Here is a 25,771-nt window from a genome sequence, read left to right on the forward strand (position 1 = left end):
AAAATTTTAAAGTGCAATTTAGATGGGATAAGGCAATGAGTACAGTAGAAGACCAGAAACTATAAGACAAAGCACCAGTTTGCCTGTCTGGGCCATGGTTCTTAATGGAGAGCTAAGAAGTGAAACTCTTCCCTAGGATCATTTTTATTATGATTTATAGATGTGTAGAAGTATAAGGCCATAATTATACTATATATGTTACTTAAAATATCTTTTTGACCTGATTTGGTTAAGCCCTGGCACCTGAGGGGAAAAAAATTAAATCTTGTATGAAAGAATACTCTTTAAACACAGACCTGATCCCAGGGAACAAGAGCAAATAATTAAAAAATCATTTAACTCTGGAAGATTAAAAAAAAAAATCACAGATGTGGATTAATAAGAATAATCTACTGTAAACTCAGATCCACAGAAATTACAGGTTAAAATTATAGTATGTAATATTAAATAAATAAAATAATTACAAAATAGATGGTAGCTTAATTTATGACAAAGACATAAGAAATAGCAAAATTTATACTCTGACTTGAAAAAACAGAACTTCTATAAATTAAATAAAAAGGAAAAATACATAAGAAATGTTTAAAACTGATAAAAATACACTAATCTTCAAGTAGTAAAGTCCAATAATCACAATTTGGCAGAACACATTAAGGATAAGAAATATTTTGAGAGGAACCAGAAAAACAAAACCAAACAAAACAAAACAAATGGGGCTTTTGGTATTAGGGCTTGATAAAAGATACCAGCAATAGCTGTGGAACTCAAAGGAGAGTGGAATAATCTAATTCAACACAAAGCAATACGTTAATTTAGAATTTCATAGGCAGTGAAACTATATTTCAAGATTGAATGTAAAAAACAAACAAACAAACAAACCCTGGGGCTAATAATACATTATATGTTTATAAAAAAATAAAAATAAATTAAAAAACCCCACATTTACAGAGAAATCAAAATCTGAGTTTGACATTACCTTCACTGCAATAAGCATAGTCTGAAAAATTGATCTCATGTTGAAGAAATATGTTTATTTTGGAATAACTTCAGTTTTATACAAGTATTCACCACTTGAACATAGTATAGCTGTAGAAGTTTACCAATAAAAAACAAAGAATTAAGACATCACTAAGAGATAAAGATGAACATCAACTTATAATAAAAATGTTATTGCAATTCTAAACTTTTGTACATTTGGTAATATAGCCTTAAATATGAAACAAAACTAGGAAAAAGTAAATTTATTTATTTATTTATTTTCATATCTGATCTTATTTGTCACTATTAGAAAAACTCACTTTTAACTGGACTTTGACTTAGAAGTAGTTCTCAGAGAAGACAGCCTCTGTCTGCTGGCAACCTGTTCCTGCCATTTTTCTTTGGCCTCCTTCATTTTCTTGGCCAAAAATTTAGCATAATCTGCAGCCTCTTCCTTATTTTTCTTAATTTGTTGTTTCTTCAAAGCAATACACCGACAACTGTGTTGGAAGACACATGGAGTAACAAGATGCTGAATCATGGGCACTTTGGTTCTAGGTTTCTTGTCATCTTTGTTTAGGGGCTTTCTCACAACAAACTGGTGGACATCATCTTCTTTAGATGTGGACCTTCAACTCTATGGTCAAATAATCTTTGACAAAGCAGGAGAAAATATACAGTGAAAAAAAGACAGTCTCTTCCATAAATGGTGCTGGAAAAATTGGACAGCTATGTGTAGAAGAATGAAACTCGACCATTCTCTTACATCATACACAAAGATAAAATGAAAATGGATAAAAGACCGCAATATGAGACAGGAATCCATCAGAATCCTAGAGGAGAACATAGGCAGTAACCTCTTCAACATCAGCCACAGCAACTTCTTTCAAGATATGTCTCCAAAGGCAAAGGAAACAAAAGTGAAAATGAATTTTTGGGACTTCATCAAGATCAAAAGCTTCTGCACAGCAAAGGAAACAGTCAACAAAACAAAGAGGCAACCCAAAGAATGGGAGAAGATATTTGCAAATGACAGTACAGACAAAAGGCTGATATCCAGGATCTATAAAGAACTCCTCAAACTGAGGGAAGAGTCAAGATGGAAGAGAAGTAGCAGGCTGAGACTACATCAGGTAGCAGAAGATCAGCTAGATAGCTTATCTAACCATTGCAAACACCTACAAATCCAACGGGAAATTGAAGAGAGGAAGAGCAACAATTCTAGAAACAGAAAATCGATCACTTTCTGAAAGGTAGGACCTGCGGAGAAGTGAATCCAAAGCGATGGGAAGATAGACCGCGGGGGGAGGGGCCGGCACCTGGCAAGTGGGGAGCAATGGAGCACAAAATCGGGACTTTTAAAAGTCTGCTCCACGGAGGGACATTGCTCTGGAGGCTAAACTGGGGGGAAACCCACATGGGGTCAGTGTAACCCCAGGTCCTACGGGGTCACAGAAGGACTGGGGGTGTCTGAGTGTTGCAGAGTTCGCAGGTATTAGAGTGGGGAAGCTGGCTACAGAGACAGAGTCGAGGAGTGAGCTCTCAGCTCGCAGTTACCTTGAACCGGTCACAGGTTGGGTGGGTTCAGAGCGCGGCCGGAGGCCACAAAGATGGAAGCGACCAGGCGCTATTCTCCAAGTGCGAGCGATTGAGCGCTTTACTCCAAGCGCGACCAGAGGCCAGGGAGATGGGGGAGGTTGGGCGCTGTTCTCTGAGAGCACACTGAGGTGCAGGAACCAGAGCTCTCGGCTCCTCCGGGCCGGAGATTGGGAGGCCGCCATCTACATTTCCATCCTCCAGAACTCTACAGAAAGCGCTCAGGGAACAAAAGCTCCCAAAAGCGAACAGGAGCAGATTACTTAGCCCGGCCCCTGGTAAGGGTGGTGCAATTCCGCCTGGGGCAAAGACACTTGAGAATCAATACAACAGGCCCCTCCCCCAGAAGATCAACAAGAAACCCAGCCAAGACCAACTTCACTCACCAAGAACAGCAGAATTCCAGAGGAGGAGAAACCAAATCTTATCTGGACAATATGACAAGGCGGAAAAACTCACCACAAAAAAAAAGAACAAGAGACAGTACTGAAGGCTGGGGAACTAATCAATACAGACATTGGTAATATGACAGATCTAGAGTACAGAATGACGATTCTCAAGGTTCTAGCTGGGCTCGAAAAAGGCATAGAAGATATTAGAGAAACCCTCTCCAGAGAGATAAAAGCCCTTTCTGGAGAAATAAAAGAACTAAAATCCAACCAAGTTGAAATAAAAAAAGCTACTAATGAGGTACAATCAAAAATGGAAACTCTGACTGCTAGGATAAATGAGGCAGAAGCAAGAATTAGTGACATAGAAGACCAAATGACAGAGAATAAAGAAGCTGAGCAAAAGAGAGACAAACAAATACTGGACCATGAGGAGAGAATTCGAGAGATAAGCAACACCATAAGACGACACAACATTAGAATAATTGGGATTCCAGAAGAAGAAAGAGAGAAGGTATATTGGAGACAATTATTGGAGAGAATTTCCCTAATATGGCAAAGGGAACAAACATCAAAACCCAGGAGATGCTAAGAAGTCTCTCAAAATCAATAAAAATAGGTCCAAACCTCGTCACCTGATAGTAAAATTTACAAGTCTTAGCGACAAAGAGAAAATCCTGAAAGCAGCCCGGGAAAAGAAGTCTGTCACATACAAGGGTAAAAACATTCGATTGGCAGCGGACCTATCCACAGAGACGTGGCAGGCCAGAAAGAACTGGCATGATATATTCAGAGCACTAAACGAGAAAAACATGCAGCCAAGAATACTATATCCGGCTAGGCTATCATTGAAAATAGGAGAGATAAAAAGCTTCCAGGACAAACAAAAGCTGAAAGAATTTGCACACACCAAACCAGCTCTACAGGAAATATTGAAAGGTGTCCTCTAAGCAAAGAGAGACCCTAAAAGTAGTAGATCAGAAAGAAACAGAGACAATATACAGTAACAGTCACCTTACAGGCAATACAATGGCACTAAATTCATATCTCTCAATAGTTATCCTGAATGTCAAAGGGCTAAATGCCCCAATCAAAAGACACAGGGTATCAGAATGGATAAAAAAACAAAACCCATCAATATGCTGCCTACAGGAAACTCATTTTAGACCAAAAGACACCTCCAGATTTAAAGTGAGGGGGTGGAAAACAATGTACCATGCTAATGGACATCAGAAGAAAGCCGGGGTGGCAATCCTTATGTCAGATCAATTAGATTTTAAGCCAAAGGCTACAATAAGAGATGAGGAAGGACATTATATCATACTCAAAGGGTCTGTCCAACAAGAGGACCTAACAATCTTAAATATCTATGCCCCTAACATGGGAGCAGCCAACTATATAAACAAATTAATAACAAAATCAAAGAAATACATCAACAGTAATACAATAATAGTAGAGGACTTTAACACTCCCCTCACTGAAATAGACGTATCATCTAAGCAAAAGATCAATAAGGAAATAAAGGCCTTAAACGACACACTGGACCAGATGGACATCAGAGATACATTCAGAAATTCCATCCCAAAGCAACAGAATATGCATTCTTCTCTAGTTCACATGGAACATTCTCCAGAATAGACCACATCCTGGGTCATAAATCAGGTCTCAACCAGTATCAAAAGATTGGGATCATTCCCTGCATAGTTTCAGACCACTATGCTCTGAAGCTAGAACTCAATCATAAGAGGAAATTTGGAAAGAACCCAAATACATGGAGACTAAACAGCATCCTTCTAAAGAATGAATGGGTCAACCAGGAAATTAAAGAAGAATTGAAAAAATTCATGGAAACAAATGATAATGAAAACACAACGGTTCAAAATCTGTGGGACACAGCAAAGGCAGTCCTGAGAGGAAAATATATAGCGGTACAAGCCTTTCTCAAGAAACAAGAAAGGTCTCAAATACACAACCTAACCCTACACATAAAGGAGCTGGAGAAAGAACAATAAAGGAAGCCTAAACCCAGCAGGACAAGAGAAATCATAAAGATCCGAGTAGAAATGAATGAAATAGAAACCAAAAAAACAATAGAATAAATCAACGAAACTAGGAGCTGGTTCTTTGAAAGAATTAATAAGATTGACAAACCCCTGGCCAGACTTATCAAAAAGAAAAGAGAAAAGACGCAAATAAATAAAATCATGAATGAAAGAGGAGAGATCACAACCAACACCAAAGAAATACAAACAGTTATAAGAACATACTATGAGCAACTCTATGCCAACAAATTCGACAATCTGGAAGAAATGGATACATTCCTAGAGACATATAAACTACCACAACTGAACCAGGAAGAAATTGAAAACCTGAACAGAGCCATAACCAGTAAGGAGATTGAAACAGTCATCAAAAATCTCCAAACAAACAAAAGTCCAGGGCCAGATGGCCTCCCAGGGGAATTCTACCAAACATTTAATGAAGAACTAATTCATATTCTCCTGAAACTGTTCCAAAAAATAGAAATGGAAGGAAAACTTCCAAACTCATTTGATGAGGCAAGCATCACATCGATCCCAAAACCAGACAAGGATCCCATCAAAAAAGAGAATTACAGACCAATCTCCTTGATGAACACAGATGTGAAAATTCTCGCTATAATATCAGCCAATAGGATTCAACAGTACATTAAAAGGATTATTCACCACAACCAAATGGGATTTATTCCAGGGCTGCAAGGTTGGTTCAACATCCACAAATCAATCAATGTGATACAATACATTAACAAAAGATAGAATGAGAACCATATGATACTCTCAATAGATGCTCAAAAAGCATTTGACAAAGTGCAGCATCCCTTCCTGAATAAAACTCTTCAAAGTGTAGGGATAGAGGGCACATACCTCAATATTATCAAAGCCATCTATGAAAAACCCAGTGCAAATATCATTCTCAATGGAGAAAAACTGAAAGCTTTTCTGCTAAGGTCAGGAACACAGCAAGAATGTCCGTTATCACCATTGCTGTTCAACATAGTACTAGAAGTCCTAGCCTCAGCAATCAGACAACAAAAAGAAATTAGAGGCATCCAAATCGGCAGAGAAGAAGTCAAACTATCACTCTTTGCAGATGATATGATACTCTGTGAAAAACCCAAAAGGCTCCACTCCAAAACTGTTAGAACTTGTACAGGAATTCAATAAAGTGTCAGGATATAAAGTCAATGCACAGAAATCAGTTGTATTTCTTTACACTAACAACAAGACAGAAGAAAGAGAAATTGAGGCGTCAATTCCATTTATAATTGCACCCAAAACCATAAGATACCTAGGAATAAACCTAACCAAAGTGGCAAAGAATCTATACTCAGAAAACTACAAAGTACTCGTGAAAGAAATTGAGGAAGACACAAAGAAATGGAAAACTGTTCCATGTTCATGGATTGGAAGAACAAATATCGTAAAAATGTCTATGCTATCTAAAGCAATCTACACATTTAATCTAATCCCTATCAAAATCCCATGCCTTTTTTTCAAAGAAATAGAACAAATAATTCTAAAATTTATATGGAACCAGAAAAGACCTCGAATAGCCAAAGGAATATTGAGAAAGAAAACCAAAGTTGGTGGCATCACAATTCTGGTCTTCAAACTCTGTTACAAAGCTGTCATCATCAAGACAGTATGGTACTGGCACAAAAACAGACACATAGATCAATAGAATAGAATAGAGAGCCCAGAAATAGACCCTCAACTCTATGGTCAACTAACCTTTGACAAAGCGGGAAAGAATGTCCAATGGAAAAAAGACAGCCTCTTCAACAAATGGTGCTGGGAAAATTGGACAGCCACATGCAGAAAAATGAAATTGGATTATTTCCTTACACCACACACGAAAATAGACTCAAAATGGATGAAGGACCTCCATGTGAGAAATGAATCCATCAAAATCCTTGAGGAGAACGCAGGCAGCAACCTCTTTGACCTCAACCACAGCAACTTCTTCCTAGGAACATTGCCAAAGGCAGCAGAGGCAAGGGCAAAAATGAACTATTGGGATTTCATCAAGATCAAAAGCTTTTGCACAGCAAAGGAAACAGTTAACAAAACCAAAAGACAACTGACAGAAAGGGAGAAGATACTTGCAAACAACATCTCAAATAAAGGGCTAGTATCCAAAATCTATAAAGAGCTTAGCAAACTCAATACCCAAAGAACAAATAATCCAGTCAAGAAATGGGCAGAGGACATAAACAGACATTTCTGCAAAGACGACATCCAGATGGCCAACAGACACATGAAAAAGTGCTCCACATCACTCGGCATCAGGGAAATACAAATCAAAACCACAATGAGATACCACCTCACACCAGTCAGAATGGCTAAAATTAATAAGTCATGAAATGACAGATGCTGGCGAGAATGCGGAGAGAGGGGAACCCTCCTACACTGCTGGTGGGAATGCAAGCTGGTGCAACCACTCTGGAAAAAAGTGTGGAGGTTCCTCAAAAAACTGAAAATAGAGCTACCCTATGACCCAGTGATTGCACTACTGGGTATATACCTTAAAGATACATGCGTGGTGCTCCGAAGGGGTTCGTGCACTCGAATGTTTATAGCAGCCATGTCCACAACAGCCAAACTATGGAAAGAACCAAGATGTCCATCAACAGATGAATGGATAAAGAAGAGGTGGTATATATACACAATGGAATACTATGCAGCCATCAAAAGAAATGAAATATTGCCATTTGTGTCATTGTGGATGGATCTAGAGGATATTACACTTAGTGAAATGAGTCAATCAGAGAAAGACAACTATCATATGATCTCCCTGATATGAGAAATTGGAGATGCGATGTGGGGGGGAGTAGGAAAAGAAAAAATGAAAGAAGATGGGATCGGGAGGGAGACAAACCATAAAAGACTCAATCTCAAAAAACAGACTTGAGTGTTGCTGGGGGGAGGGGGGATGGGAGAGGGAGATGGGGATATGGACATTGGGGAGGGTATGTGCTATGATGAGTGCTGTGAAATGTGTAAACCTGGCGATTCACAGACCTGTACCCCTGGGGATAAAAATACATTATATGTTTATTAAAATAAATTAATTAAAAAAAAGAAAAGAACTCCTCAAACTGAACACACAGAAAACAGATAACCATGTCCAAAAAATGGCCAGAAGACATGAACAGACACTTCTTCAATGAAAACATACAAATGGCTAACAGACACATGAAAAAATTTTGATCATTACTAGCCATCAGGGAGATTCACATCAAAACCACATAGAGATACCAACTTACACCAATTAGAATGGCCAAAATCAACAAGACAGGAAACAACGTGTGTTGGAGAGGATGTGGAGAAAGGGGAACCCTCTTACACTGTTGGTGGGAATGCAAGATGGGGCAGCCACTTTGGAGAACAGTGTGGAGATTCCTTAAGAAATTAAAAATAGAGCTTCCCTATGACCCTGCAATTGCACTACTGGGTATTTACCCCAAAGATACAGATGTAGTGAAAAGAAGGGCCATCTGTACCCCAGTGTTCATAGCAGCAATGGCCACAGTCGCCAAACTGTGGAAAGAACCAAGATGCCCTTCAATGGATGAATGGATAAGGAAGATGTGGTCTATATATTCTATGGATTATTATGCCTCCATCAGAAAGGATGAATACCCAACTTTTGTAGCAACATGGACGGGACTGGAAGAGATTATGCTGAGTGAAATAAGTCAAGAGAGAGAGTCAGTTATCATATGGTTTCACTTATTTGTGGAGCATAAGAAATAACATGGAGGACATGGGGAGATGGAGAGGAAAAGGGAGTTGGGGGAAATTGGAGGGGGAAACAAACCATGAGAGACTGTGGATTCTGAAAAACAATCTCAGGATTTTTGAGGGGAGGGACTTGGGGGGTTGGGTGAGCCTGGTGGTGGGTATTAAGGAGGGCATAGTTTGCATGGAGTACTGCGTGTGGTACATAAACAATGAATTCTGAAACACTGAAAATAAATTTAAAAAATAAATATAAATTAAAAAAAAAAAAAAAAGAGAAAGAGACTGAAAAGTTTGCAGGTTCTGCTAGCTATTTTGGGCCCCAAGCGATGAGGCACAGTAGTATCAGTGTATCAGTAGTATCAGACCAGGTATATCCTTCTCCACTTTTTTCACAATCACCATGTTGAGAACACTGAGATTGGCATCCACCATGCAACCTCAAACAGATTTGTACTTTCTCTCTTCAGTCCTCCTTGGTCTATAGCAGGAACGCACCTTAGTCAGCAGCAGGACAACATGGCCATGGGTCAAGACATCCTGCTTCATGGGGAAGCCTTGTTTGTCATCACCACCACTGATTAGGACCACATAACCCTTCCACCCAGAACATCAGCAGCAACTTCTGTGGCCATAGGCTTCTCATAAAAGGTACGGAGTTTGCGTTCATCATCCACTTCAATGAGTTTCTGGCAACCAGTAGCTGGGAAAGAAATGACAGTTTTATCCCAAAGCAGCCTATTCCCTCCGAGGCACCACAAAAAAGAGCTGTAAATATATTTATCATCAGAGCTGAAGATTTTAACTACCCTATGTTCATAAAAAATATACCTAATTTTCCCCCCCAAAAAATATAAACTAGATGGCAATTGACAGCTTTCCAAGATTTATGACAATTCTGTACAAATTTAAAGCCTTTGTAATGGGGCACCTGGGTGGCTCAGTTGGTTAAGCCTGCAACTCTTGGTTTCAGTTCAGGTCTCGATCTCAGGGACATGGGTTGGAACGTTGTGTTGTGTGCAGTGTTTGGCAGGGAGTCTGCTTGAGATTCTTTCTCTCCCTCTCCCTCTACCCTCATCCCCCCTCTGTAAAAGAAGAAAGAAAGGAAAAAAAAGATACTTTTTAGAAATAGATTATATTCTTAGATAAAAAAGTGTAAATTAAATTTTCTGTATGTGTTTGGAAAGCTCAAAACACACTGGACCATAACTTACTATAGATATCTGAAAATTTTTTGAGCTTGAGTGTATACTTCTAACTTTAGGATTTTAACATTTCAGAACTTATATTGAGATAAAAGAAAGACTGGAAATCAATGCAGGGAAAACTGAATTTTTTTCAAAAAAATGGGAAAAATAACAGATCAGGAACAAGAAAGTAGAAACAAAGAGAAAATAAAGAAATTGAAAATAAGTATTAAATACATTCAGGAATTTCAAAGCTGGTTCTTAAAAGAAACTTACAAAACTCTGGCAGAATTGTTCAAAAATAAAGATAAACTGAGATAAACAGTATTAGAAATTGAAAACTAGCAATCTTTAGTGCTTTTTTAGCAGCACATATTCTAAGGATGTCACTGTTTAAAGAAAAAGATAGATTTATTAAAACATTGTGCAAAAGATTAAAAACTTAGGAGAAATGGACAATTTTACAGAATAATATCAAGGACTAGAATTAGTCAAGAATATATTGAAATTATAAGTTATTCTATTGTTAAATAAAATGATTTCTATAAAAATATATCAAGAATAGGTATTTTTATAGGGAAGTCTTATAACATGTTCAAGCAGGAGATACAAATTTTAACCTATTTTTTTTTATTGTGGCAAAATACACACAACATATGATTTACTATCTTATCTACATTTCAGTATACAGTGTCTTAAAATATAAGACATTATAATCAATATGGCTTATTCAAAAAAGGAAATTTCTGAGGATATTAAAATACATGGTCACTTATCATATAATAGAAAAAAGGGGAAAACCTGTGTAATTATATGAATTGGTGCAGAAGGTAATATTAGATAAAATTTTACAACTATTCATGATGAAAATACAACACAACAAACACCTATATTAATATCAAAGACTTTTCTTGATAAAATTTATTATCAAAGTCTATATCAGAAATTATTCTCAATAATGAAACATTTAAACTATTCTCATAATAATGAATAACACACAGTGATGTCTGTAACATGTCCATCCATATTGTACCAGAGGCACTAGCCTGTATAATAAAAAAGAAAAAAATTCTATAAGAATTAGAAGGCAAATGACATAAAGATGTCATTATTTTCTGATGATAAGATGGTTCATGTAGAAAAGCCAAAAGAAAACACAGAGTTGCAGTAACAGCTATTTTTATCTAAATAAATGACTATACTATTCATATATACAAGTTGGCTGCATTCCATGTATGCCAATAACAAATGCAAAGAAGAATAAATTTAAATAAAACATACAATTTATAATAGGAAGAATTTGATGTAAAAAATTTAACAAATGTGTGCAATAATTTCATTAGAAAATTACAAAAATTCTAAAAAACACTGAAGAAGAGACATACAATGGGTAAGGATAGGGAGAATTAATATCCCCACAGATTTTGTTAAGAAATGATGTTAAAAAATTTCAGATTTATTTAAATATTCAAAGAAATTCCATACAATATCCTAAACTTGATAAGCCATTTTAAATATTGTTTCATTTTTTGTAACTTCAGATATAACTAAAGTACAATAAATTGAACATACATAAGCTTTGACAAATGTGTATAACCATAGATCAATCATTACAATAAAAATAGCAAGCATTTCAATGGTTGCTAAAAGTTCTTCATGCCTCTTTGTAACCAGCATTCCTTTTCATACTCAGGAAGCCATAGATGTACTTTGTGTCACTATAAATTACTGTGTTACTTTCAAGCATCATAAACAGTATCACTGAACAGATATTGTTCATCGGTCTGGTTTCTTTCATTACAGTATAATGATTTTTTAAAAATATTTATTTATTTATTTATTTATTTGACGCAGAGAGAGAGAGATCACAAGTAGGCAGAGGTAGGTAGCAAGAGAGAGGCGGAAGCAGGCTCCCCGCTGAGCGGAAAGCCTGATGAGGGGATGGATCCCAGGACCCGGAGATCATGACCTGAGCTGAAGGCAGAGGCTTAACCCACTGAGCCATATAGATGCCCCAGTATAATGATTGTTAAATCCATCTATGTTGTTGCACATATCACTAGCTTTATCCTTCATATTGCTTAGTAATATTTCTATTGTACGGATATAACACAGTCTGTTTATCCATTCACATGTTGATGGAGATTTAAGCTGTTTCCAGTTAGGCTAATATAAAGAAAGCCACTATGAGCATTTACATACAAGTACTTGTGTGTACACATTTTCATTTATTTTGGGTATCTGCCTAGAGATGGAATTGATGGTCATATGGTCTTATGATGGGTACATTATTAGCTTTTTTAAGAAACTGCAAATTGTCTTCTAAAGTGGTTATAAAATTTTACATTCCCACCAGCAATTATGAGAATTCTGGTTGCTCCACATCCTTTCCAATATGAAGTATGGTCATTTTATTCCTTAATTTTAGTCATTCTAATGTGTGTGTAGTGATATGTCATTATGATTTTAATATATGTTTTCTGTTTAGGAATCTTATGAATCTTTTCATGTGTTTTTTGGTCATTTGTGTATTTGTTATCAATTATCTACTCAAATATTTTGAAATTCAAAAAGAGATATGAGGTTTTTCATCTTTTAGTATTTCTAAGAGTTATTTATATCCCCTGGATACAAGTTGTCTTTCTAACATACATGTTGTCAATGTTTTCTCCCACTATGTGGCTCACATTTTTTTTTCATGGTGCCTTTAAAAAAGCAAAATTCCTAATTTTGATTAAATACTATTTATTGGGTCCACAAAAAAAGTAAAAATTTCAACATAAATCAGTTGATTCCAAAATCTTACTAGTTTAACACAACCAAAGTTTATTTCTTACATAATTAGTTCGCATTGGCTGGGGAATTTGCTCACTGCGCTTACTCAGAAATCCAGAAGAAAGCAGTTTACCTTGACACATTCAACCATTATCCCTTCAGCAAGAGTAAGGGAGGATGGCAAATCATTTACTTGCTCTTCAAACTTCAACTGTTAAGTAACACAAATTGTTTCTACATGTCATTCATTGCTCAAAACAAGTTATATGGGGGCGCCTGGGTGGCCCAGTGGGTTAAGCCTCTGCCTTCGGCTCAGGTCATGATCTCAGGGTCCTGGGATCGAGTCCCGAGTCCGGCTCTCTGCTCAGCGGGGCGCCTGCTTCCCTTCCTCTCTCTCTCTGCCTGCCTCTCTGCCTACTTGTCATCTCTGTCAAATAAAAAATCTTAAAAAAACAAACAAACAAAAAAAACCAAGTCATGTGGCCACACTTAATTTCAAAAGGTCTGGGAAATTTTGGTATTAGGTATATTGCCTAGTGTGAGGTCACAATATTATTTCACATATGAAATCACATATGTGAAAATGGTATCACTGATCTCATTTACAAAACTATATGTTGTCCCTGAAAACTTCTAACAATATGAACTTGACCTCTAGGTTATAACTATTTAGAACACGGGCCTTCATTCTGGAATTAGAATGAACACTCGCTCCTTCTTCCTCTCTCTTTTATATACACACATACATATGTAGTATATATCATATAAATCCATAAGGAAAAGACAAAAAGCATGACAGAGAAAATGAACAAAAGAACAAATGGCATTTAATAAAAGAAGAAATTTAAATGGCTTGCAAATAAGTGGAACACACTCATCCTTTTTAGTAATGCATATCAAAGTTACCATTTTGAGTAAGTACAGTACCTACATCACAGCAACTTTTTTCCCAAGAATATATGCTAGAAAAACTCTTGCACCCATGAGCAAAGAAACATGCAAAGGCATGTGTACAGCAACAACATTCATAACAACACCATTTGGAAACTACTCAAATGTATACTCACAGAATAATAGCTAAATAAATTATTGTACTTTCATACAATTGATTATAACTTTGCAACAGAGAAGGACTTTAGTATTGAGTATCAATATGAATACATTTCTAACATATAATTGTGAGTAGAAATTACAATCTGAAATAAAATAGTATAATTTCATTCCTTCAAAATTAAAAAAAATATGTAAAATAAAAGTATATGGCATTTAGGGATATGTAACAAAGAACCCAACAGTTAACTAAACAAGAAAATGTGTAAACTCAGGATAGTGGTTATACATGTAGTACATGTCCAAATAAGGGCACTTGAGGCTGGAGACTTACACTGGTAACATAGTTTTCCTTAATTTTGATAGTGCTTAAATGGATTTGTTTTATTACATTTTTAGTTTTATATTCAGATTATATACCCTTTTTTGTCTATATGAAATGTTTAACAACAATTTTCAGGAAAGAAATGTAAAATAAACATTCTTCTGCCTTAATTAAATCAAGTCTGATCCAGACTTGATTTCTGGATCGTAAATATTGGGCACATTGTCCTTGACTCTGAAAGAAGAGGGCACATGATGCAGTGGGAAAGAACACTACCTTGGACATCAGGGGAGGTGAGCTCTGGAGTGGTTAGAATCTCTGATGCAAATGTTATATTAGTTCCAACAAATGGCTTAATTCCTGTGATTTCCCTTATTTGCAAAATGAAGGAAATCAAAGTAGGGGATTTCTAAGCACATTCCTGCTATAACATCACACAACTGAACATATTTTCATGAGGAAAATGGAGATGGTGTGTTTTAAGAATCAGAGAATAAGCATATGCTTCCCCTTTTCCATTTGCTGAAACTTGCAGAGTTGGGAGGTCACAAAGAACCTATGCTAAGAAAACACAGTTTTCCTCATATTGATCTATAGGTTGACTTAAACATGACTATAAACTTAGTAGGGTCATAGCTGGGTCTCCAATTCAGATTATTCACCTGCTACACTCCTATTTTTTTTTTGACTACACAAAAGTGTTCTTTATTTATGTACCTCAAAGAAGAAATACTAGCGCTTCAGAAGGGAAAAATGGAAGGAATGCTTTATAAATAGAAGAAAAGGAGATTATGACTTAACTAGGTTTCAGTGGGAAAAAGTATGGGAAGAAAAATAGATTAATCAAAAAGCCTATTACATTTTAGACATTATGCTAGGCATTGACTAATGTTATCTCATTTGATCTACATAACAATTTTAAGAGTAGTTATTTGTATCATTTATATTTTACAGATGGAAGAATTGCGGATTTGAGAGGTGATTTTCCTTGAGCTTGAGACTGACAGTTTGTATGACAAAATTTCCTAGCCTGATTCTGACACCACACCCATTTAACTTGAAGAACTAAGTTTATAACCCACCCTTGAAACTAAATTTATGAAAAATTCTAAAAATGATTGAGATGAATGGATGGCAATCCAAAGAATATGATTAAATGTGATCCAACGTTTTGAGTTTTTAATCTTGGAGAATAAATTTATCCTCAATAATTGCTTTTCAGCAAACCTATGAGAAGAGTTTGCAATGCTGTTCTGCTTAACCAGAAGCAGCAGCCTTGGGTCCAGACAGCCAACAAACTCACAGAACATGATAGACTTCATCCAGCCCCCTTGATGACCAGCATAGTAGAATGAGTCCTCCTCATGGGGCAGTCACAAGTCATGAGGGATGGAGCTGAGTGTTTGTGTGCAACTTACCTCACTCTAGGTAAGTCATCAGCTATGGGAGCTCTGCAGTTTTCACTTAATGGTCATGCTATACCTATTCTCTGGTGAAGTCACATCTCATTAATGGTCAGTCCATCTTTGATTACCATTATGAATTACTTAGTAAGCAATCTTGAAAAGAGGAACAGGTGCTGATTGGCCCGGTCTGCTTTGTTGCAGTCATCTGTAATTAGAAGTGTGTGGGCTCACATACCCTATGTGTGGGTCACAGTTCCTGTGGGTAACCAAATAGGGACCTCATTAGTATGATGGTATCATAAGCAGCACTTCTGAAACTGTAGCATTATCACATTCTCCTATGTCTTCCCCACAAGCTGGTGAGTTCTGTGAAGTTAGAAATGATCCTTCATGTTTGAAACTAGGATTTCTTCTCATCCTACATTTTCTTTCAGACCTCCCACCATTAAGCTAGTTACTTAAGTAAAATGGTTTAGGATTAGTTTAAAAACATGTTTTACATTTATTCCCCATGCAAATTCTTACATGACTGAGTCTTGCTGTATTTGCTGTACATTTCTTCTCTCAGATTCTGCATGTCATTTCCTAGTAGGACCCTGATCTCACATTCCCACCCCGAGCTCACATTCCTGTAACTTCAACAATCTTGTAACTGACTTCTCCATCTTCAGTATCTCACTGTTCCAATCCATGCTTTGCTACCAGTGGAAGAAAAACAATTTAGAGATTGTATCTAACAGGTTAATTTGCAACAAAATGACAGTAGATTCAGCTTAAGGCCAAGAGATGTGGAAACTGAGGCTTTAAGATCCCTGGTGTATCACTGAACTCACAGAGCACTAGAATGACTGACATGAATTCAAGCACATTTGATCTGATTGGAGAGGAGCCTGTGGAAGGAGCTTGGGACATGACTTTTAATATCACCATCTCCATTTATTTTTCCACTCAGAGCAAATTACTTAACATCTCTTAATATTTGTAGTTCCTATAAAGTTAATATTATAATACTTACATTCCATGATCTATTTTGAAGATTAATGCTAAAATTAGCATATTCCCTGGTACCAGGAGGTGTTTAAGGAATAATTTTATTACTTATCTCAGTTAAATAGAATGGCCTTCTGGCCCCTATTAAATTAACAATCAATGTTTTAATTTTGCAATGTATCATAAAATGGTCAACACAAATTTGTGGATGAATCAGGCAAGATTTTTTTAAATATTTTATTTATTTCTTTGGGAGAGAGACTGAGTGAGTGAGTGAGTGGTAGAGAGCAAGAAAGCACAAACAGGGGGAGTGGTGGAGGGAGAGGGAGAAGCAGACTCTCTATTGAGCAGGGAGCCTGATGCAGGGTTTGATCCCAGAACCCCAGGATCATGACCTGAGGCAAAGGCAGATGCTTAATGGACTGAGCCACCCAGGCACCAGAAGTAGGCAAGATATTTAAATCTATTTTACTAATAACTAAATCAAGGCTCATCGATGATAAGGTCATCCATGACCTAATAATACATGGATATCAATATTATGTCCCCAACTACACTGAAAGCTTCTCAGTGGCAGAATAATCTTTTTTTTTAATCTTCAAATATATATGCTAATAATAGATTAAGCTATTATGCAGTGCTTAAAAGCATGGATTTTAAGACCTAAAAAACCTCTTTTATGATCATGGGCACACTTAATTAACTTCTTTAGAGTTCAGTTTTCTTATCAGTAAAAAAGGGACAATAACACCAATTTCCTCTTTTTGATGAAAAAATAATGTAAAATATTAAGAATGGTTAGAATATAGGAAATATAAAGCAAATAGGAGCTATTTTATAAATAAGAAGAAATAGTTGAGTAATGTCATATGAATATCAAACCATTCCCTATTTAATTAAACATAAATTCAAATATTTTACCATGGAAATTGAAAGAGCATTTGGTATTCCATTGGAAATTTCAGCATGGGCTAGCAAAGGAAGAAACTGTTTTGAATTAATTTACTATCAGAATGGTAGCATAGGAAAAAAGTTAGCTGATTTAATTATCAAAATATTCTTAGAGATAGATAAACTGATGTCAGACCTTTCCGTGTCCATTGCATCATTGTATGGGGAAACACTATAGATGGAAACATGACAGAACTTGGTACTAAATCAAGTTTTGTATCAATACAGTAAGTTCTTCAGTTATATAGTTGGGTTTTGAGAAGCAAGGAGGGAATTAGAAACATTTTTCTGAAATTCACATGATTATTGTTACCACTATGCCTATCATCCCTGTGTTTAGTAATATTAAAATTACTTGAATGATACAGTTTTTATGGAACTGAACTACAATTTATTTTAATATCAGGTATGCTTAAAATATTTACTTATAAAATGTAGATTTCACAAAAATTATAGAAATTCTTACCCTAATCCAAAAATCAGGCTATCTTCAGATAAACCAAAGGAAGTTTTACAGCATTTATAAATTACTTGTAAATAAACTCCATTTTAATAATTTCCTATGATTTTTTACATGAATAAACAGAAACATGATTTCAATATTCCCTTTAAACAACCCATATTTAATATAAGGTATAAGATTTCATTTGAATGCATATCATCTTCAAGTCTGTTTCTAAATTTCCCTGATTTAACAAGCTACAATTTGATCAATAACAGTCATATCTCACTTTTCTTTTTTTCCCCCAACTAATCTATGATGAGTTATTTTCTAAGATTTCTTTATTTATTTGAGAGAGAGAGAGAGAGAGAGCATGAGTGGGAGGAGCAGAGAGCAAGGGAGAGAGAGTCTTGAGCAGACTCCACGCTGAGCATGGAGCCTGACACAGGGCTCACTCTCATGACCCTGAGATCACAACCTGAGCCAAAACTAAGAGTCAGATGCTTAACCAACTGCACCACCCAGGCGCACCTATGATGAGTTATTATTTTTTTTAATGTAAAATCTGCATATGATAAAAGTCACCATTTTACAGTGTACAATTCAGTGGCATTAAGTACATTCACAATGGTATACAAGCAATACCTGCTTCTAGTTTTAAAACATTTTTATCAGTCAAAAAGAAAACTGCATAAGCATGAAGTGGTTATTCCCCATTTCACCCTCTCCCCAGCCCCTAGTATCCACCAATTTGCTTTCTGTCTCTATGAATTTATTTATTCTGGATGTTCCCTTCCATTCCATTCCATTCCAGGTGGAGTCGTACATTATGTGACATTTTGTGTCTGGCTTCTTTCATTCAGTATAATTTTTTGAAAGTCACCAATGTTGTAGTATGTTATCCATGCATCATTTTCTGACTGATAATATTCCATTATATGTACACACCACAGTTTGTTTACTCCTTCATGCTTTGGTGAGCATTTAGGTAATTTGCACCTTTGGCTCTTCGGAATAAGGCTACTATGAATATTTGTGTATAGATATGGGTTTCAGTACCTAATTTCATTTCTTTTGGATATATATCTGGGAATAGAATAGTGAGTCATATGGTAAATCTATGCTTAACTTTTAAAAATAGGATTTATTTTTTTGTAGCAGTTTTAGGTTCAAAATGGAGCAGAAAACACAGAGAGAGTTCCCACATATGCACTATCCCCACACGTGTTGCTCACCCCACTATGAACATCCTGCCCTAGTGCAGTATCTTTATACAATTGATCAACCTATATTGACATACGCTTATCACCCCAAGTTCATAGTTTACATTGGGGTTCACTCTTGGTATTGCACATTTGTGGATTTTGACAAATGTATGTGATGTGCTTCTACCATCATAATATTACACAGAGTAGTTTCACTGCCCTAAAAATACTGTTGGTTCCAACTATTCATCCTCCTTCCACCCTATTTTCACTTTCCAAGGGCACCAAACTGTTTTCCACAGTGTTTGAACCATTATATATTTCCATCAGTGTGTAAGAGCTCCAATTTTTTCACATCCATAACACTTATTATTTTCTGGTTATTTGTCTATAGCCATCCCAGTGTGTATGAAACTGTATCTCATGATTTTGCTTTACATTTTCCTAATGCCTAAGGATATTAAGATTTTCTCCAGGTACTTGTTGAGCACTGGTACCAAGTGCCCCAAACTTTGTGTTTGCCCCCCCCTACACACCACTTAATTGCCTATCTCTGACAGCTCGAGGGCCTTATATTCCTGGTCCCATGGGATTGTAACAAGTGGAAAAAAAATTCTTAACTGGCAACCCCTGGGCACAGGGGAGAGGCAAATGACTGAAACACACAGTCTTTCTATGAAAAAGTCCTATTAGCTTATCTCATAAGCTGATTAAACACAAATTAAACACAATTAAACACAAATCCTAGGACCAGATATAATCCTACCCAGACATCTCAGGGAATAGGCACTATCTTTCTGGCTTTCTCTCTGCCCCACCCTCGGTGGCCAATGTCCCTAAGAAAGGATGTTGTATACATATCTGAGGCCCCAGCTACTGCAGCACTGTTCACAGAAAAGATCAATTGATACCTGGCTTTGGTGGCCAGTGGGGCTTACATTCATAGGTTCAATGGAACAGTAGCAAACAAAGAAAGAGTTCTTAGCTGACTCAATATACAGGGTACCGACATAAATGCTGATCTTCCAGTCTTCCCCTGGAAGAGGTATATTTGCCTGCTTTAAATACTGCTGCCTGAAGGTCTGGCTTCCAATCAGGCTGAATCTAGCTGTGGACTGAGATCCTCTGCTCCTATGACACTGACAGGTCTTGGCACACCCTTAACTGTGGAGGGCCATTACGCATAAAGAAGGCTGATTGGGCAATCACAAAGGTTCGAAAGACAATCAAGAGTTAGAACAAGGTTGACTGGCAATTTCACCGCCTACATGGTGCCATTCCTTCAGGACTGGGAAACATGGTTATTTTATCTAATGGTTAGAAACCAATATAGAGAACCAAAGAAAATGAACAAATAGAGAAATATGTTTCAAACAAAAGAACATAAAACCTCAAAAGACTTTAATGACACAGATAAGAAATTTACCTGAAAAATGGATAAAAATTATGATCACTAAATTCAGAACAATTCACGAACAAGGCAAGAATTAAAAAAAAAAAAGAAAAAAAAAACAGAAAATACAAGGAAGTACCAAACAGAAGCCACAGAGCTGAAGAATGCAATAACTGAACCAAAAAATATAATAGAGGGGTTCAACAGCAGATGAGATGAGTCAGGAGTCTGTAGTTTTCTTTTTGTGCTACCTTTGTTTGGCTTTGGTGCCGAGGAAAGCTGACCTCATGGAATGAGTTAGAAAGTGGTCCCTCATCTGTGTCCTTCTTGAGATAACAGATGTTTTTAATGGAGGATAGTCTGAAGAAAGGCAGGCAGGGGCAAGAGGCCCTTGTCCTAAGAGGATTATTCTACACCACCTTGGAAGGAGCCCTATACCCTTTCCCACATGAACAATTACCTGATAGGTAGATGAACATGTGGACAAAAACCTGATTGGACAGCAGGCCTATGGTTAATCAGGTTAAATTAGCGTGCCAACAGATCCATAAAAACCCCTAGATACAAACACCCAAACGGAAACCCTCCAGGGTCCCCTCTTTGGAAGCTTTGTACCATCTCTCAATAAACTTTTCTTTGCTGTGCACCGCTCTTTATCTGGTCTATCTTTTCAGTCTTTGAAGCAGCATGACTAAGAACCATGGGCACTAAAGCAAAAAAAATCCCGAAACATTTTCAGTCATTATCTTTTCAATTAAATTCCCTACCCCGTTCTCTCCCTTTTCTTCCTGGGATCCCTATAACTTGTGTGTTAGTCGGCTTGATGTTGTCCCATAAGTCCCTTGAGCTATCTTCACTTTTGTGCATTCTTTCATCTTGTTGCTGTTCTGATTGGGTAAGTTCTACTACTTTGTCTTTGAATTTACTGATCCTTTCTCCCTCTTCATCTAGATTTTCAATGGCATACTATACATGTTTTAGAGATTCTGTATTCTGCTAACTTTCTCTAACAAGTAATTTTGTGGTGGTTGTTCTACAAGGTGACTGAAGTGACTTGATTCAAATTCCAAACTCTGTATTACCTGAAGTCACCTTCAGTTCTGATCTTGTTCTAGTCTTTGCACTCTCCAGATGCCTCTTTGTGTTGGGTTCTGAGGGGTCATTCCAGTACAGTCATATCTTAACAATCAGCAAAGGGTTGAGGAGGATTTTATAAGTAGAATTTAGGGGCTCAAACCTTGTATAGCTCATTCCCTTCTAAGATTTCTCCCTGACTTTCTTACTGTTCTGAAATCCTTAAACTCTGTCCTCAGGTACTGCCAATCCATGAAAAAAAAGCCACAGAGTTGTAAATCTTACCTGTTAAATTTCTTCTTTATGCTTATTGTGGTTACTCTCCAGTTTAATCAAATAGGGCTTTAAAATGCTTTGTCCAGATTTTATAATTATTATATGTGAGAAGATAATCTAATCTATTCAATATTTACAGTTCACATATGTTAACAAAATTTAAATTAAAAAATCTTAATTTTAATTAGGTTTTCATTTTATTTCTAATATTTACATGGGTTATTTCTCCAACCAACTTCCCTATTATTTATAGTTTCTTGTTGCAAATTCTTTCCAGTTCAATTTTTTTAATTACATGTATTTAACAGATCCATATCTGGTCTTTATGGTTCTACTTGTCTTTTCTTTGTGAGGGTTCTTGTTCATGGTGTCCTAGTTTATTGTTGAGTGTAACTACTTTTTACTGTGTGCTATTTTCTAATATCCCCCATTTTTTTTTTACATGGATTGAAGTTATTTTGATCCATAATATGTCTGTATTTACTTCTTATTAGTCTCTGGGGAGACACTACTAATTTAGGTGGCTGTAAATTAAATTATCAGCTTGGAAATTTTTGAACCATCAGAGTTGTAAACATAACCTGATGGTTGAACTTTTTTCAAATGCTCAGTCACATCCCAGCTTCCCTTCTTTATCAAAATATTACATTTTCTATGTTGCTTGCTTTCATCAAGGGACATACTTAGTTCTTTATTTCAATGACCTGTAACTCCTTGGCATCACCATTTTATGTGAGAGGATTTCCTATTAGACAATCCACCTCATAAAGAATCCAGACTTCGTCATCTATTCACTCATTTCCGTATGAGTCTACAAAGATCAAAGCTCAGGTCCACCTGGTAACTAAAACGAAATGCTCTAAAGTGAAAGCCAACTGCTGAATTCAGGTTGCTATAGTGGATTTCTGCCTTCATATGGTCCTTGTTCTGATAGTATCTCACTTAATCACCTAATCACCTGTATTTTTAACATGTTTTAAAATAGCTTCATCCAGAGAACTTTTAAGTTACTTTTAGAAGGAGGACCCTTAACTTTCTGGGGGAGGAGGGGAGAAATAAAACTATTAGATAATAAAAAGACATTTTTTTTCTTAATCCTCAAAAATCCTGTACTGTTGGGCAATGATATTAGTTATTAATATTTCCATTTTTGGAGGCAAGGAAACTTAACCTCATAGAATTTAAATAATACAACCATAACTTGTTTAGTAAGTGATGAAACTAGAACTGGAATTCAACTTTGTGAGATACAAAAGCCCATGTTCTTTCCAGCACCAACCTAGGTAGGGATATTGGCTTCATAAGTGACTTACTGTGGAACTTGTGAGCTTTCTCACTTACAAAATTGGGACCATAACATCTATCATGTAATGTTGTTTAATTTTTAAGTTAAAGAGGTGATGAGATAATATATGTTTGAAGTATATGTACTAATATATATGAATCATTTACCAGATAACATGACACTGAAAAATTAGTATACATAATAGCTTGAAAAGTAGGTGTTATATATTTATAACATTACATGTATATATATTTGTAATTTAGCTCATAATTGTGCCATTGGTTGCTAAATAAAGTGTTTCCGGAATTGACACATGAAAATACGAATGATGAATGAATTAACCTACCAACTTATTTACATGAGTAGCCATCTTGGTTAAATATAGCAGCCATCAATCTGCCTTTACTATTTCCATGTTTGTCAGGCATCTGGAAAGTATATTCTGACCCAGAACATAGTTCAGAATGTTTCTATTCCTAAGAACAGTTAAAACCATTTTCCAAACATTTGTGTTATACTTAGAGTCGTGGTCGAGTAGTCTAAGCAATCAAACACCGATGCTGGAAGTCTGATCTTGACACTGGCTCCCAGTGCTGCTGCAAGCAAGTCACTTAACCTTGGGTTTCAAGTTTTTCATCTGTAAAATTGGGATAAAAACACTTACCTGCCCCTCAGGAAAATGTGAAGATTTCTGAAAGCAAATGTGTTAGAAAGTGCTTTGAATGTGAATATGATGCCCGAAATAGCAAAACAAATTCCTTTCTTTTTCCTTTCTATTCCCACTCGTCCTCCCTCCCTCAGTTAGGGAATTAAGTTTTGTAGGCTCAGAGGTGTTCAAAAAGCCAGAAAACAGTCTTCTCAGGAAAATTTTGCTGTTAACCACCTGGGAAACTTGTTGGTCCCCTCTTCAGTTCACTGCCAATTAAATAGAAAGTTAAAGCAACATTTTGAATGAAGGAGGCCCTATGCTCTTTATAGCGTTTCCTGGGATCAGCCTACGAGGTCTATTCTAATAATAATTTTACCAAAATGTTCAGAATTTTCCCCTCGGAATGTGTTTGACCTGGGAAAATATCACGGCATTTTGGAAGTTTGAAAACTACCATAACAATAAATCTGCTGAAACTGAAGTTTATCCCTTGGAGTCTCCTGTGAGGAAAAACTAAAATTAAAAAAAAAAAAAAAAAAAATGGAGTTTCCGTAGCTCAATCTGCTTAGGGTGATTTGTTGTTCCTTATCACATGCCCTGGAGACACAGCCGCCCTCCCACAGGTTAACACACTTGCATCAAACACTCCGTTGCATCAACGGAGTGCACCAACCACAACGTTGCATCAACCATTTGCATCAACCACTCTGTCTTGTCTGACCCACAACGCTGTGAAAATCCAGGAAGCTTCTGAGTGAACAATTAGAATGCGTTAGACAGAGATGGATGAATAACTAGATCAAAACGTGGAAATCATGGCTGAGGGAATAGTGGGTATGTGGCACCAGTTGCAGTTTGTGGGAGTTTCCAGCACTGAAGAGGTTGCCACATAAATCATGTTAGATAGGCAGAAAGTTGACACAACTCACATAGATTCTAGAACTTTGGTGCCACTTTATATGCAGAAGTTGAACACTATGTCAGTTGTTCTTTACTATCTCCATGCCTTAGAGTCAGTAAATACTCAGAACCTCTCTGGTTTCAATGTGGTTTTGTTTGTTTGTTCTGTTTTGTTTTCAGATAGCATGGTCCATAATCCAGCAAACAGCATCGGGAGAGAACATGGGGAAGAGGTTTAATATCTTCCCAAACATTTCATCTTTATTGTCCCAAGTCCTTGCTGGGAATAGGATTTGAAGAAAAGAGCTCATCAAAACTCTTAGACCAATGCCTCCTTCTGACACAGCCTTTAAATTCAATCAGTGAGCACAATGCAATCAAGAGGGAGTGATTCTTGCATCCCCTCAGCTATGATCTGCATCTCTTGGGACTTTATAGATGGAGTGACAACTGTCTTTGGAGTCTATGACCCTGCCTTAAGCACTGGAGCTATTCTAACCAGCCTTCCTATGGACACATTCACATTGAGTAGAATCCCAATAAACGTGTCTAGTTCATTGTTGACTGATTTCTCCTCCCATTTGATATCTGTCCTTTTACTTCTACTATTTAAAGAAACATAAGCTTTGACATGAAAATATCGACAGATATTGGAAAGACATCCCAAGAGTGAAGGTAGCAATGAATGTGATACATAATGCTTGAAAAAACAAGTATCAGCTAGAGCTGGAATTACTGTAATGTATGCCTTATGCTTGATAATTTTTATTATCTTGAATATATTGCAAATACATATTTATTAGTAGCTATCCTTTATTCAGTATTGCTGCATATACCCATACATGAGTGTATGTGTATTGTTAGATCCTTCATAATATGAAGGAGTATATCAAAATGCATGTAAAAGCAGGATCACAGCCCTGTTGGTACACAAGTCTACAGTTGGTGGTCTATCGCACTCTACTCTTAAAGTCACTAACGAGGCCCTGTTAACACTAAAATTCCTTTAACTTGAGTAAAGAAAATAGCTACAAGCAGTAACAATGTTTATGAGTGGTTATTTTAAAAATGTATGATAACCACAATTCAGAAAGATCAACTACAAAATTTTTAAAAAATA

General features: G+C 36.5%; 1 pseudogene across 1 annotated transcript in view; it reads right to left on the reverse strand.

Moving 5' to 3' along the window:
* Positions 1-1,316: 1,316 nt before the first annotated feature.
* The window catches only part of LOC308340251 (small ribosomal subunit protein eS6-like), a 49,358-nt pseudogene continuing 24,903 nt past the window's right edge, over positions 1,317-25,771 (reverse strand). The window contains exons 2-3 of the transcript in view: positions 9,030-9,511; positions 1,317-1,605 (exon numbers count right to left, since the gene is read on the reverse strand). The product of the transcript in view is annotated as a small ribosomal subunit protein eS6-like (transcript). The remainder of the gene's footprint in view (positions 1,606-9,029; positions 9,512-25,771) is intronic.

This window comes from Martes martes (assembly GCF_963455335.1).
Source record: "Martes martes genome assembly, chromosome: 3".
Lineage (NCBI taxonomy): Eukaryota > Metazoa > Chordata > Mammalia > Carnivora > Mustelidae > Martes > Martes martes.